General features: G+C 53.3%; 1 pseudogene across 1 annotated transcript; it reads right to left on the bottom strand.

The window, feature by feature from the left end:
• Positions 1-2,456: 2,456 nt before the first annotated feature.
• LOC310846933 lies at positions 2,457-15,145 on the bottom strand (annotated as a pseudogene). The gene is made up of 3 exons: positions 14,964-15,145; positions 2,887-3,024; positions 2,457-2,802 (listed from the first exon to the last, which is right to left on the bottom strand). The product of its transcript is annotated as an uncharacterized misc_RNA (transcript).
• Positions 15,146-15,491: the final 346 nt, after the last annotated feature.

Below are 15,491 nucleotides of genomic sequence, written 5' to 3'. Positions count from 1 at the left end.
AGAAACTGATGGATGGTTCTGAATGAATGTTCAGTGTAAATTACCCGTTGTGCGGGCTCCAATTCATGGCTAATTCATTAGACACACATTCATACACAAAAATAAAGAGCTCCTCTCTGCCTCTCTGCCCACCCCTCTCACGTCATCGTGTGCCAAAGACGGCGCAAGGAAAGGAGGACCAACCATCTCCCTCCCGAGGGATGGAGGAAGCTGCCTTACAGAGCCCAGTCACGGGGTCCCTCGAGCTCAAGACTGCCAACTCTGGCTGGCAGCAGAGACTCTACAGGGGTCCCTCCCAGCCCCACCTGAAGATGCCAGCGGGGGTTGAACCCAGGAGCGTCTGCATGCAAGGGCCCTTCCTCTAAAATAAGTCAAGATGCCAGTCCTCATTGTTCTGAAGAAAGGATTGTCTACACTGACTGGCAGTCATGGCTCTCCAGGGTTTCAGGCACAGCCTTTCCTAACTCCGGCTGGAGATGCCGGTGGAGACTGGGCAGGGAGGCCGTGGCGTGCGATGAAACTTCTCTTGGGGAACAAGCCTTGTGCCTCTCTCCCCAAGACTGGCAGGAGCTCCCCAGGCTTTGGGAAGGAGGCGTCAGGGGAACATGGAGGGGTCTAGCCTAGTCCCCCAGTCCCCTGACCCCACTGCATGGCAGCCACAGGCCCTCCCCGTCCCTGACTCAGGGGTGTCCGTGCTGGAGACTGTTTCCACTGGAAATGCAAGTATTTTACCTGCATGGTTTTTACTGCTGCCGTAGCTGAGAACCAATGCAAGGCTAAGTAAAGGTCAAGGGACCCCTCACCATTAGGCCCAGTCATGGCCGACTCTGGGGTTGCGGCACTCATCTCGCTTTACTGGCCGAGGGAGCCGGCGTACAGCTTCTGGATCATGTGGCCAGCAGGACTAAGCCGCTTCTGGCGAACCAGAGCAGCGCACAGAAATGCTGTTTACCTTTCCGCCAGAGCGGTACCTATTTATCTACTTGCACTTTGACGTGCTTTCGAACTGCTAGGTTGGCAAGGCTATGAGTGAGTAAATCATATTTTAAACTTACTTTGCAGTCTGTTGACAAATTCTAAGTTAAAGGGAGGCAAGGAAAGAGGGAGGCAGTTTGCTCTGCGGCTGGACCTATTTAAAAGAAGGCTCCACAGCCTATTCCTGGGCTTTAAGCTCTGTTCAACCCCCACACATGGGCTCCGGGAGGAATAAGTAGCAATTAGCAGATCCTCTCCTGCCCATTCAAACCCATCCCACACTCACAGGGGGGATGGCAGGAAACGTTCAGCTCCAAAGGGAGGGTTCCCTCCACCTGAAGAAGCTTCCTCTCCCAGTCACCCAGCAGCGGCCAGTTTACATGTGGGAACAGGTGCTGGGCGAGATGGGCCACTGGCCTGATCCAGGACACTCCCTTGCTGCTCTGATGCCCTTCCCCACACAGGGCACAGCAGCGACTTCTCCACAGGGGGCAGAGGCACATTTGGGGGAGTTGGGGTCCCAGAGCCACAAGGATGCTCCAAATCTGTTTGGCTTGTCTTTGATAGGGCAGCTGGCTGATGGCCTCCTCATGCCATGCTTGCTATTGGGATGGGCATCTCTGAAGGGGGCATATTTGTCCTCTTGAGCAAGGACGCCGCAGGGCTTAGGGTGTCAGCACCCAAGGGGGCCTGTGGAGAGGGTGCGGATCCCAGCAGCAGAAAAGGGCACGTCTGCGGCAGGAGAGTGTTGGATGCCAGCCCTCCCCCCCCTTTCATGTGGGAGTTCAAATAACTGTTGAGGGTTATTAATGGCGCAGGAAAGATAATTGTGACGCAAAAAACAGCAAAGCAGCCCAGAAGAGCAAAATAGATTCCTGGAATCTCGCTTGCAAAACGAAAATACCAGCGGCTGGGGGAGGCTGGCCGCCATGCAACTCTCCACCAGCGGCAGCTGCCAAGGGAGTGGAAGATTGTGGGGCAGGCGGGGGCATTTTCCAGGGGACTCCTGTGCCTGAGGTGGGGGCAGCAAGGAGGCCTCCAGCACCCAAGACACAAAGCGCTGAGCTCCCAAGCAAAGGGGCTGAGCACCTGCCCAGAACCCCAGAGCCCCTGCATTTCTATGACAACCACACTTTCTGCAAGGAGAGGAAGCCAAGGCCAGGTGCTGGAGGGAGGGGCACCCACCACCCACCCTCCCACGCGGCGGCAGCGGAAGGAAGAGAGGGAGGGAAGGGGTCAGGTCCTGGGGGCCAGGCTGGAAAGTGCCACTTTGGGCTGCGGCTGCCTGGGGGTGCGTTTGGGAAGGTCCCCTCCCCAGGCAAGCCAAGGCCAGCACTTCCACAAGCAAGGCTGCCCCCTCCACTCTCCTGGCTGTGCTTGCCCCCCACTTCCCTTTTTTCTTTTTCGTGGCCCTTAAAAGAGCCTTTTTTGTGATGCACGGATGTTTTAGGTTGTGTTAGGTGAAAGAGCTCGCTTCTTCCTCATTTGCCTTCGGGCTTGTGGCTCTCTGTCTTCGTGGGAAGCAGAACAGCCTGGATGTTGGGCAAGACTCCCCCCCCCCCCCCGGGCAATAGGGACTCCTCCCAGCAGCTTGCTCAATTCTTCATCGTTGGGAACCGCCAGCTGCAGGTGGCGGGAATGGTCCTCGTTTTCTTCTTGTCCCGGGCAGCAGTGCCAGCCAGTTCCAGTATTTCAGCTGTGAGATACCGGTACTCCAGCAGGCGGTGCTGGCGGCTGGCGGGGAACTGGAGGCCAGCGCGGCAGGATCGCGGTTTCGCCTTGGCTCTCGCCTTCCCACCTCGCTTGCCGCGGCCAGACAGGGCGACACTGACTCAGCTCCAGCTCAGAAGCGCAGCACAAAATAAAACTGCAATCGTCCCCCGCTCCCTGTGGTGCTCAGCTCCAGCTCACTTGGGGGCTTCCCAGTTGGCCACTGGGAGAAGAGGACGCTGGTCCAGGTGAGCCACTGGTCCGGGGCAGAAGAATCCTTCGTCATTTGCTCTCCTGCGTCCTCCAGGCTTCAGCCACTGCTGCCCAGACTTCAGCACCCTGCAACACCCAAAGCAATCAAAGTGTCTCTGAGCATGTGCAGAGTACTTTCCCCTCACCACTCAGCATGCCAACCCCCACACCCCTGGGACTAGTGGGCTGAGATGCCAGATGGGAAGGCGTGGCTTTTGAGCAGTCATGGCTCCAGCACTTCTTTAGAGAGAGGGATGTATTCCAGCCTGCCCCTTAATTTTGGGGGGTGGGGGTCAGATCCCCCCTGCATTGCTTTCTTCCATAGTGGCCACAAACCCCTCGCTGAGTTTAGCCCTGGACCAATCATGTGGTGGGGGGGGGGCTCCAGTCATCTCCAGGAAATGAAGCTGAAGTCCCTGAGAGATGCACTGTGGGTAGAGCAGGAAGTGAGGACTCTTGAGATGAGGCAACAGGGAGATGCAGCAGCAAAAAAAGCTAATGCAATTCTTGTTCTTAAAATGTCTGCCCAGCCCCTCACCCAAGGATCACAGGGCAATTTCTAGGCTGCATCAGCAGGTATTTGGTGTCCCGATCCAGGGAAGAAATAGTCTAGCCTCCCTGCAATACAGAAATCTCAGCTCAAGCATCCCTGAGAGATCACCATCCAAACTCTACTTAAAAACCTCCGAAGAAGGAGAGTCTCCCACCTGAGTGAGTCTGTTCCACTGTCAAGCAGCTCTTAGCATCAGACAGTTATTTCTGATATTCTGTCAGAATCTCGTTTCTTTTATTTGAATCTGTCAGGATGAGTCCCACCCTCCAGAGGAGGAAAAACAGGCTTGCTCCCTCTTCCATGTGACGGCCCTTGAGATATCTGAAGGCTGAGATATTTGCTGGTAGCTCTCATGTCCCCTCTCGGTCTCTTCCAGACGGAACATCCCCCACTCCCTCCTCACAAGGCCTGGTTTCCAGACCCTTGACCCCCTTGACCACCCTCCTCTGCCCACCTTCCAGTTTCTCAACACCCTTCTTGAAATGGGGTTCCCAGAACAGGACACAGGATCCCGGTGGGGTCTCTCAAGGCAGCGCTGGTCCTTCCCTCGCTCTGACACTAGGCTTGATCCTGTCCATGTTCCAGCTTCACTTTCAAAACAAATGAAGAAGGGGAGACCTGGGAGGAGGAGTTCCCTTTCGTTTCTTTGGCCTTGGTTGCAGCATCCTAGCAAGCGCCCGAGAGAAGCAGCTCTTGCCAAGCAGCCTCTGAGCACTCCTGACTCAGCCCGGCTGACCCTGGGCTTCATTAATTACAGCACTTATCACGGATGTTCCCTGGAGGATTCAGAAAGCTTCCCATCCATCAGCTCCACAACACAACAGCCGTACAAAGTAGGCCAGTGGGATCGTCCCCGTGGCAGGTGGGGGGCAGGGGCTGAGGCTGCTTGTCCTGGGGGCACCATGGCTGAAGAGGGCAGCCTTGACCTCCTCCAGCTGGCAGCTGACCCACGGCAGCTCTGCCCTGGGGAAAGCTTCTCTCCCTCTCTCACACAACCCTAGAACTCATGGACATCCCATGAAGCTAAAGTTTGGAAGGTTCAGGACAGACGAGAGAAAGTCCTTCTCTTTCTTTTTCAATTTTTTTTAATTAGTAATTTCAACATAATGTTTTATCAAAAAACCTTTCATCCTTGAATTCTTCCCCCTTATTTCCCCCCCCCCCCGACTTCCCTCAGCTCCTCTCTCTGGTTTATCCACATATATTGTTTTCTGCATGTTACAAAAGTGTACAGATCCTTAACTTATCTGTCTAAATGTTATCAATAAAAAGTTTGTGAATGTTTATTCAAAACCTGCCAAGGAGTCCAGTTCATTTAGTTGCTTCTTTAGGTACTTTGTAAAGGGTTCCCATTCATCTTTAAAATCACAGTTATCCTTGTCATGTAGTTTGTGTGTCAGTTTTGCCAATTCCGCATAGTCCATCTGTTTCTCTTGCCATAGTTCTTTAGTCGGGATTTCCTCATTCTTCCATCCTTGTGCTATTAAGACTCTTGACACTGTTGTCACATACATAAAGATATTTTTCAGTTTCCTTGGCAGGTCTTTTCCTACAATCCCTAATAGAAATGCTTCAGGTTTTTAAACAAATGTTAATTAGAACATTTTCTTCAACTCATTATCTATCATTTCCCAAAACTTTTTAATTTCATTACAATCCTACCACATATGATAAAAGGTCCCTTCTTTTTCTTTGCACCTCCAACACATATTTGAACTGGTTTTGTACATTCTTCCTAGCTGTACTGGTGTTAGAGAGAAAGTCCTTCTTAATGTAGCACAGAGTTAAACTGTGGAACTCACTGCCACAGGAGGCAGGGATGGCTCTGCTCTGCCCTCCACAGTTGGAGGCAGTGATGCTCCTGAACAGCAGTTGCTGGAAACCACAGGAGGGGAGAAGGCTCTTGGGCTCGGATCCTGCCTGCAGTGGGCATCTGGTTGGCCCCTGCGAGAACAGGAGGCGGGTCTAGGTGGGCCCTTGGGCCTGATCCAGCAGGCTCTGCTTATCTTCTCCTGATGGTCTGATCCAGTGCAGGGCTCTTCGGAAGGGAAGCATTTACAGCGCAGGGTCTGTAAGAAGGAGAGAGGGGGGCTCTGATCTTGGAGTCCAGCCAGGGCAAGAGCTAGATGGGTTAGGGGAGAGAGTTTTTGCAGGGGAGGCTTGCCAGGCAAACGGAGGCCCTGCAAATGCCCCCCCCCCAAGTACGCTGGCTTGGCAGTCCCACCGAGATGGAGACGGGGAGAAGAGGGACCAGAGTGCCGTGCGCATTCTCTCATCTCCCGGAACGGGGCAGGAGGAATGGGAGAGGAAACATCCTGAAGCTGTGACAAATTGGACACGGAGAGAGCAGCTGACTCGCCCGATGCATCATTGCGCATGTCAAAGGCCCCCCCCCCTCTGAAAAATGATGGGAGGGCAAAGTGACAGAGAGCTATGGAGACGGTGTGGCCATTGCTTTCTTTCCCCAAAGGTGAGATTCTCTGCAGACTGGAAAAATATGGAAGAAGCAGCACAGGGGAAAGTGAGGGGTGTGGATGTGCCCAGCAAAGGAGCCTCAGCGTTCTCCTGTCTCCACCTTCAGCTCCCTGAAGGGGTTGTTAAGAACATAAGAAGAGCCCGGCTGGATCAGGCCAAAGGCCCAACTAGCCCAGCACCCTCTTTCCACTGTGGGAAATCTGCCAGCAGAACCCGGGCACAAGAGCCCTCTGCCCTCCTGTGGGTTCCAGCAACTGGTCCTTCTCGGAAGGAGTCCTCCCATGGCCCTTCAGCATGATTTTGTGGGGCTCTCAGGGTGGAACGGTCACCCCAACCTTTTGTCGATCAGAACTGGACAGGCTCCTTCTAAGCCAAACAGCTGCCCGGCAGACGGGACGCCCCTCTCCTTTCTTTTTTTTAACAAAATACATTTTTATTCGTTTTTAACATATTATCATTCATACAACAAAACTTCTCATCTTATACAATAGTTTTTGGACTTCCGTCAACACCTCTGATGATTTTCCATTCTTATCACTTATTATGCATTTCTTAATTTCATATTATCTTTAACTAACAATTCTCCTCGTTGTCTTTTTGGCAATATTTCAAATAATTCACCTTACAAAACTTCTTGCAAACCTACTAGCATGATCTGCTCATCACAATTACTTTGCAAATAGTCCGAAAATTTACTCCAGTCTTCTGAGAATCTCTGGTCCCGCAGGTTTCAAATTCTTCCTCTTAGGTTATCTGCATAGTCCATCATTTTCATCCTACATTCTTCTTTTGTCTGTAATCCTTCTTGCTTCCAATTTTGTGCCAATAATATTCTTGCTGCCGTCATTGCGTACAAAAATAACTTACAATCCTTTCTGTTTATATCATCAACTTCAATGCCAAGTAAAAATGCTTCTGGTTTCTTAATAAATGTATATTTTCCCAGTAGTGATGTATGGAAGTGAGAGCTGGACCATAAAGAAGGTTGATCGCCGAAGAATTGATGCTTTTGAATTCTGGTGCTGGAGGAGACTCTTGAGAGTCCCATGGACTGCAAGAAGATCCAAGCTCTCCATTCTGAAGGAAATCAGCCCTGAGTGCTCACTGGAAGGACAGATCCTGAAGCTGAGGCTCCAAGACTTTGGCCACCTGATGAGAAGAGAAGACTCCCTGGAAAAGACCTGATGTTGGGAAAGATGGAGGGCACAAGGAGAAGGGGACGACAGAGGACGAGATGGTGGGACAGTGTTCTTGAAGCTACCAGCATGAGTTTGACCAAACTGCGGGAGGCAGTAGAAGGCAGGAGGGCCTGGCGTGCTCTGGTCCAGGGGGTCACAAAGAGGTGGACACTACTAAATGACAACAACACAATGCCAAGTAAAAAATGCTTCTGGTTTCTTAATAAATGTATATTTCAACATTTTTTCCATCTCATTACATATCATTTCCCAGAAAGATGCCCCTCTCCTTTCTGAAGGGCAGGTGGGCATCTCTTCTTTGCCTGTGCTGCTGCTCTGCCCTTGAGATCTGCCTTGCCACCCTCCCTCCTGCCCTTTCCTTTGCAGGATCCTTCTGCCCTCTAGTCTGGAGTCCTCCTCTTCTCATCTCTCCTCTGCACCAGAGTCACACGCAACTGGGCCCCTGATGATATCACCTTAAGAAACTGCCGGCTTTTCTGGACATTTTCCCCACGTTCCCAATTTCCTGACTTTGCACAGCCAGCCCCGTTCTGCTCCTGGCTCAGGACGGGCTGAGGGACATCCCCCCCTCCCTGGATCTGCACATGTGTTTGGTGTGCGCATTGGAGCCCCCTCAAGAGGCAGGCAGGGGCTCCGGTGGGCAAGGGGCTCCTCTTCCAGGCCATCCAGCTCTTTCTAGGTCACGGAAGGCATGGGTGGAAGGAATCCGAGCTCTTGCAGGAAGAAAAGCTCTGCCGGTGGCCTTCCTTAATCCCTTGCAAATCCCAGCCTGTCCAGGGGCACCAGAGAGAGCTGGGAGACTGCAGGGCACGGGGGGGGGGAGAGAGACCAGGCCCTCCCAAAGTGGGTGGATGCAACCCACTTTTCTGTTCTCCCTCACGGCTTTGCAGCTGGGAACGGGCATGAAAAATGCCACCAAATTCTCCTCCTGAATGGCATCAATCCCAACTGCGGTACCAGTGGATTAGCAAAGTCTGGCAAGGACCCCAGCAGAGAGAGAGAGAGAGAGAGAGAGAGAGAGAGAGAGAGAGAGAGAGAGATGTTGGAGGCCCAGATGCTAATGGAAAGGTATCCAAGCACAGCTGGAGGGCATGAGAGAAGGTGGCACAGATCTGTCCTCCTTTGGTGCCTCCTGTCTGAGGCTGGAAGCTGCCCAGGCCCTGAAGGCAGGTGGGGGCTTATCCCCCCCCCCAGCCCCCAAAGGCTGAAAAAGATCCATCAGGCACCTTCCACTCCAGAGGGATATATATTATCTAAATTTGATAAGACAACTTAATTTCTCTCCATGTCTGTTACTGGCGATAAAACCGGGAGACTTTTATGACCCGGAGTCCTCTGCAAGATTGTCAGGAACTTATTATACAAGGTATAACTGGATTTCTCTCCGCAGATGGCTTGCAGCCATGAGCTGTAACGCAATTCTGCAGCACATGGGCTGGAATAAATGCAAAGCACTTGTTACAGCAAGTTAGATAAGAGAGAAGGGAACACGGTTGCTCTTGCAGCCTAATTCCCAATCAGATCTGCTTCTTCCTGGCTGTGAAGGGCGAGAGGAGGAAGGCGGCACCTGGCCGGGCTGAGTCTTGCCACATGGCATGGGGGTGGGGGCACCACTGCTCTGCTCAGACCCACAGGGAGGGGGCCAGAAGACACCCCCTTCTTTCTGCCAATGCAGTGAGCAGCAAGGAAGGCACCGGGTGCAACTGGAATCCCCAGCACAAGGACGTGGGGGGGACACACACCCAGTTGTCATCTGCAAAGCCTGGAAGGAGAAAGCACGCATGGCGACAGCAGCAGCAAGAACAGAAAGGGCTCTTTCCTCCTGGGCCCACAGAAGTCGACCATGTTATGAGAATTATAAGGTCAAAGATAGAAAATAAATGTACCAAGCAAACACTTACATAAATATATAAACCGCATGTCTGACACAGTGCAGGAAAAAAGTTCTGAAACCATTTTGTCTCCCCCAAATTGACCTCAAATGTTTCTCTGCAAGGAGGGAGGAAATGGGTGAGCCTGTGACCTGAACTCAAGAATTAGGTATTTATCATCACAAAAGAATAGCCAGGCTGTCCAGGTAAGCCCATTAACAGCCAGGTAAACCCATCCACAGGTTTCCTGCCAGACAGGATTGTGCTGTAGATCACCCCTTCTGTGATGTATGTATGTTGTATTGGGGGTGGTCTTGGGCTCTAGGGTGGGCAATTTCAATGGCCATATAAGGCCTTGTGCACCATTGTTCAGGGTCCCTCCTCCCTCCTGCGTGTGGTGAGTGAGCACCCTGTTGCAACAGTTAATAAAGATCAGGCTTACTAGCTGCTTTGCTTCTCATTATTCTCTGGTTGGCCTCTGTTATTTTCTCCGACCAATGGAGAACCTACAGAAGGACTCTATATGGGCTCTTGTGTCCCCCATAAGGGAAAAGGAGCCCATTATGGGTAACGTGCAAGCAGGATTTGAGCACAAGAGCCACTCTTTCCTCCTGCAGTTTCCAGCAGCTGGGATTCAGGAGCAGGGCTGCCTCTGAGTGCGGAGGCAGAGCAGAGCCAGAAAGCCTTATTCTTCTCCATGAATTTGCCACAGCCTAGGTTCCTGGGGGAGAGAGTTCCATAGTTCAACAACGCACAGTGTGAAGAAGGACTTTCTTCCTTTTGCCCCAGGCTCAGGCCCTGCTCAGGGTTTGTGCCCTTGGACTGTGCAAATGTGCCAAACTGCAGCTTTTTATCTTAAAGCGTCAGAACCACCAGGAGGTCAACTCTGAATTCAGGGTGAGGTGTCCAGGTGCACATTTGCCAAATCTGGGTGTTCCGATGGACCAGTGGACCCAGGATCTTCTGCTGAGGATCTGCACCTTTCCCCATCATTGCTTCTCCAGAGAAGAGGAAGGGGGTCCAGTCTCCTCCCTCCCTCCCTCCCTCCCTCAAGTTACAGCTAGGTAGCCGTGTTGGTCTGCCATAGTCAAAACAAAAAAAATTCCTTCCAGTAGCACCTTAAAGACCAACTAAGTCAGTTCTTGGTATGAGCTTTCGTGTGCATGCACAGTGTATCTGAAGAAGTGTGCATGCACACGAAAGCTCATACCAAGAACTGACTTAGTTGGTCTTTAAGGTGCTACTGGAAGGAATTTTTTTTGTTTTCCCTCCCTCAAGAGAGGCTGTGGGATGGAGGCGGCTGCACTGCGGTCTGTGGAGCTGGCTGACCAGGGAAGGCTTCATTCCTGGAGCTTTGTGTCTGCTCAGACAAAGGCCCAAGGGCATCCCTCCCTCCAGGAGATCCAGGGGCTCCCCTGGGGGGGGAAGGCAGGGTCTGGGTCGGGCAGGGCTTTGCCTTTGCTCTGCATCCAGAGTCCACTGACTCCGCCTGGCCAGTCCCTCCCCTCCTCCTCCAGGTCTGGCTCATTCTTCCTCCTTTCCTCATTTGAGGCTGGCCAAAGCAGAGGCCAGATAACTGGCCAGCGATTCTTTATGCACTTAGCCGCTTCCAGGGCGTCCCGTGGGCAGGCAGCCGCCACCTGGCACCCTCATTTATCTCCATTTGCTGCTTCCTGCCTCGCGCCCCTAATTTCTAGCCTTATCTGCCTTGCCGTTCCCGGATCGGAAAACAATTGCAGCCCCTTCTCTGGGAAGGCCTTGCTGACAGGCCTATTAGTGTCAGCCAGTTTGAGACACGGCTGGACTGGCAAGGCAATCAGGCACCCCCAGGCCAGCTGGGGAGGTGGGCACCTGCCCTTTCCCTGGCACCATGCCCCCGGGCTCCAGAGAACAGAGGAGGAGGAGGAACCATGGAGGAAAAGGTCTCTTTGGATAAATTAACTGGCATATAAAAACCCCTTCCTTTCCCCTTTGAGCAGGGAGATATCTTGGATTGGACCAGCTTCCTTTCTTCCCTGTATGAGCTGCTGGGTTCACATGGGGATTCTGGTCCTAAGAAGCCAAGCAGAGCCCCCTGGATCCGGCCAATGGCCCATCTAGTCCAGCATCCTGTTCTCAACTCAGGAACCCGCAAGCAGGATGGGAGCGCAAGAGTCCTCTCCTGTCAGGGTGCCTGGGGGAAGGGGGTCTGGGGTCTGACTTGGGAGAGGGGGGGTCAGTGATTTGTGGGGACCTGCAGCGGCCAGGAGGAAAGAGTCAGAGCTGGAGGGTGGAGCCTGGGTGGGTCGGAAAAAGAGGAGGAGGAAGTGGGTTAGGCAAGCAAAGGGCCAGGGGCTTCCCCACAGTCTCTGCACCGCTGTCTCCCAGAACCAGGAGCGGACTGAAAAGGGGTGAGCAGGGGATGTTTCCACGCAGGCATTGTCTCCAGATGTGTGTGTGCATGTCAGGGACCGGCTGGATGAAGGGGGGGAGGCACCAGCTGGGAAACCCCCAAGGGAAGGAGGCTCTGAGCCTGGGAGTGGGACAATGACAAGTGGTCAGAGGGAAAAGAAGGAGCAGACCGACAACCGGGTTAAGTGAGCAGGAAGAGGCTGTGGCAGAGAGCGGTCCTGATTCAGAGGCTGGAGAGGATGGGGGCAGGAGACAGAGATGAGGCAGGCTGCTGCAGAATCCAGGGGGTCTCCCCCTCCTGCTGCAACCAGCTCCCCTTCCCCAGTTGCTGCAATTGCTCCGCTGAGATGTTGGGCATTGGCCTGATCCAGCGGGCTCTCCTTGCGTTCTGCTGTGCCCTCTTGGCCTGGCTCAGAGGCTGGCAGGTTCCTCTTCCCAGGCCCTCCTGCGCCCACGTGGCTCCAGGTTTCTTTCAAGCCGGCGTTTAAAATTCCAAAGAAAGCCAGATTCAAAAGTAAGTTTCTTATCGGGTGTCAGGGAGGAAATTATGAGTGCCTCGTTGTCCAAGGTTAAAAAGTGAGGGCTGTGCTTGGCTGGGGAGCGGCAGCAGATAAGATGAAATGTTTTCTATTCAAATGAATGGGCTCCTCTCTTCTCTGTAATAAACGATCAGTGTCAATATGACAAATTAATCCTGCATTGAGATCCATTTAGAGTGCAGGCAAACGGGGGCGAGGGGGGGCGAGGGAGAGGGAAGAAGCGGCCAGGTGGAGGAGAGTCAGCATTTCCGCCACCGCCATGTCCACACACCCCCCCGGGGGGGGGAGAGGTTTCTTGGAGGGGGTGGGAGGAGACAAAGGCCACTGGCAGACAGGCACCAAGGGTAGGGGCGGAGGATGCTGCTGTGGCGGCAGGGGGCAGGGGGTGGTCAGGGGCCGACCATTTGTCTCTGCACAGCTGCCTCCGTCCCCATCCCTTCCACACTTGTGGGAATGCGCAAGTGGAAGCTGCAGGCATCCTGGGAGCCAGGCCCCCTTCTCCGCCCGGGCAGGAGGGGGAGCATGCACTGCAAGGCATTGCAGCCCCACTGTTGTTGGTCCCCCCCCCCCACGTACCTTGCAGGGGTGGGACTAGACCTCCCTCGGGTCCCTTCCAAGTCTCCATTGCTGTGGTTCTGTGTTTGGGGTGGATGAGCACAGCTTGCGTTCAGCCTTAGAAGTGATGCTCAGAGGGAAGAAGGCAGGAGCCCCACAACGCAGGGGCAGAGGGAACCAGGCCAAAGCTCTCCTGGCACTGACCTGCTGCCTGTTGGCTCCTGGACCCAGCAGCCACTGCTCCTCCTGGGCCATCACCCTGGGCTGCCGGCCACTGGGCGCCTGTCTGCTTGCTCTGGGAACTGAGGTTGGGGGAGCAGGTGGGTTCCCCAAGAAGAGGCTTTCCCCCCGCTGCTTTTTCCTGGGTGTCTGAGTGTGTGTTCATATGTGCTTGGGCTCTGCAGGTTGTTTCTGTGGGCTCAGGGTCTTCTCCGGGGCAGGCAAGCTCTGAGCTTCTCCTGGATCACTTTCTCCACGTTGTATTTTACCACCCTCTGCCCTCAAAGACACATTTTCTCCCACGCTATAAAGGCCAAAACGTTGTGGCGGCCTTTCCTTGGAGGAGAACGTCTCCGCATCCTGCACCTTTTCCAGGGCCAAAGCTCCACAGTGGAGCCCCTTACAGGTAGAAGGTGCCAGGTTCATTCCGCAGCATCTCCAGATAGGAAAGACTGGGAGAGACTCCTGCCAGTCCGTGTGGACAGCACTGGCCAAGATGGGCCCCTGTTCTGACCCAGTGAAAGGCAGCCTCCTCTGCTCCACAAGCGCTGCGGATGTGGGGGAGAGAGAAGCTGGGGGAGACGAGGCTGCAGGTGCCAAGGGGTCCAAAGGCCCACCCCTGGGGCCCTTCCACCTGGCCTGGGTGACCCCAGCCCCTGCCCAGAGGAAGGGGATGGGCGGGAAGGCCCAGGGAGCCACAGACCGACCGCACCCCCGCCCCCCCGCGCACACATGCAGGCTGCCTCCCTCCGCCAGAGTTCCTCCCCGCCCCCCGTTGCATTGCAGCTGGGTGACCCACGTGGCTCCCAAGATACGGAACCCTTGAAAAGAGACAGTGACAAATGGGACTCCTGCTCCAAGTGGCAGGAGCTGCAGGCGGGGGCCGGGGGGGGGGGAGCAGGCAAGATGCGCCTTTCAGGGAGAAGCTGAAGGTCAGGAGCTGCTGCCTCCTCCTGGGCTGATGCTGCAATGGGGGGCGTGGAGGGGCTGCCCCATGGAGAAGGCGCTAGGCCATTGAGGAGGATAAGGAATCAGAAAGAGCCTGCTGCTGGATCAGGCCCAGGGCCCCTCTAGTCCAGTGTCCTGTTCTCACAGAGGCCAACCAGGTGCCATAATAATCGTAATCGTAATAGTAATAATAATTTATTATTTATACCCCGCCCATCTGGCTGGGTTTCCCCAGCCACTCTGGGCGGCTTCCAACAACATGTTAAAATACAGTAGTCTGTTAAACATTAAAAGCTTCCCTAAACAGGGCTGCCTTCAGGTGTCTTTTAAAGATAGCTGCTTATTTCCTTCACATCTGGTGGGAGGGCGTTCCACAGGGGGGGGGGGGAGAAGGCCTGGTTCCCTGTAACTTGGCTTCTCGCAGTGAGGGAACCACCAGAAGGCCCTCAGCACTGGACCTCAATGTCCAGGCAGAACGATGGGGGTGGAGATGCTCCTTCAGGTATACAGTATACCAATAGGAAACCAGCCAGCAGGATTGGATTGCAATAGCACCTTCCCCTCCTGTGGTTCCAAAAGCGTCACAGCCTCCAGCTGTGCAAATATATATATAATCCACACCTAATGACCCACCTAAGTGGTACTCAGGATATCACTCAAGAAATCACTCAAGGTATCTCTCAAGTAATTAAGGAACAAAAGAAGAAAAGGCACACTAGCCTGGGAACTTCCTCTCTGCCCAGAACATTGGAGGCTAGACACCACACCCCCTCTACAGTATTTATAGGAACTCAAACATTGAGATCCCGCTCTGTTCCAGTAACAAGAAGCCGAAAGCACCAGCCTGAAGATGACGAGTGAGACCTCGTCGAAACGTCGCCTAGACACCCCAACTTTTACACGGGAAGACACCCGAGGACACCAAAACCTACATTCCTGTACCCGTGAAAATCTACGAAAGCATATATATATATATATATATATATACACATACACACACACACACAAACTTAGTTGGTCTCTAAGGTGCTACTGGACAACTATTTTATATATTTCGACTGTGTCAGACCAACACGGCTATCTACCTGAATCCAGCTGTGCAGGAAGAGGAGATCTAGTCAGTGGCATGGGGGGCACAGAGGCAGTTGTCCCAGGTGCAAAATTGTTAGGGATGCAAAATTTCAAGACCCGGTGCTGCCTCCACACAGCTGGGCTCCGTTGAAAATAACTTCTCCACGCGAACCAGGAAGTGACTTCTCCCAGCAACAGAACCAACTCTTCTTTTCTCATCTCTACGGCCACAATCTCCTGGGTGATGTGGACCCCATTAGGCAGCTGGATGCGCAGGCGCACTCCATTTCCCTCCTCCCACTCCCCTCGGCGTGGCTCCGGGTGCCGGCATCCCACGTTACACCACTGTGGCTGGTAGCCCTTGACAGCCCCTCTCCGCTCCTCCATGTATTTGTCTGGTCCTCTTTTAAAGCCATCTACGAGAGCTGGTGGCCCTCACTTCCTCCTGAGGGAGGGAGTTCCATAGGTTAACTCTGTACTGCATAATGGGGGGAAGGGGGGGAAAAAGAAAAAAAAGGGAGGGAAAGGGGAAAAATAAAAAATACAAATAAGGAAAAGGAAAAAAATAAAAATAAAATAAAATAAAATGAAAACTCTACACTGCATGAAGACAGCTTTTCATTCATCCACCTTGGATCTTCCAATATTCAGCATCATTGGATTTCTAGTGTCAGGTGATGAGAGGAAGAGAAACATTTCTCTCTCCACTTTCTCCATGCCAGGCATAATTGAA

The sequence above is a fragment of the Podarcis gaigeae genome (genome assembly GCF_964106915.1).
Source record: "Podarcis gaigeae genome assembly, chromosome: 6".
NCBI classification, from domain to species: domain Eukaryota; kingdom Metazoa; phylum Chordata; class Lepidosauria; order Squamata; family Lacertidae; genus Podarcis; species Podarcis gaigeae.
This window is presented reverse-complemented; position numbering and strand designations above follow the sequence as displayed.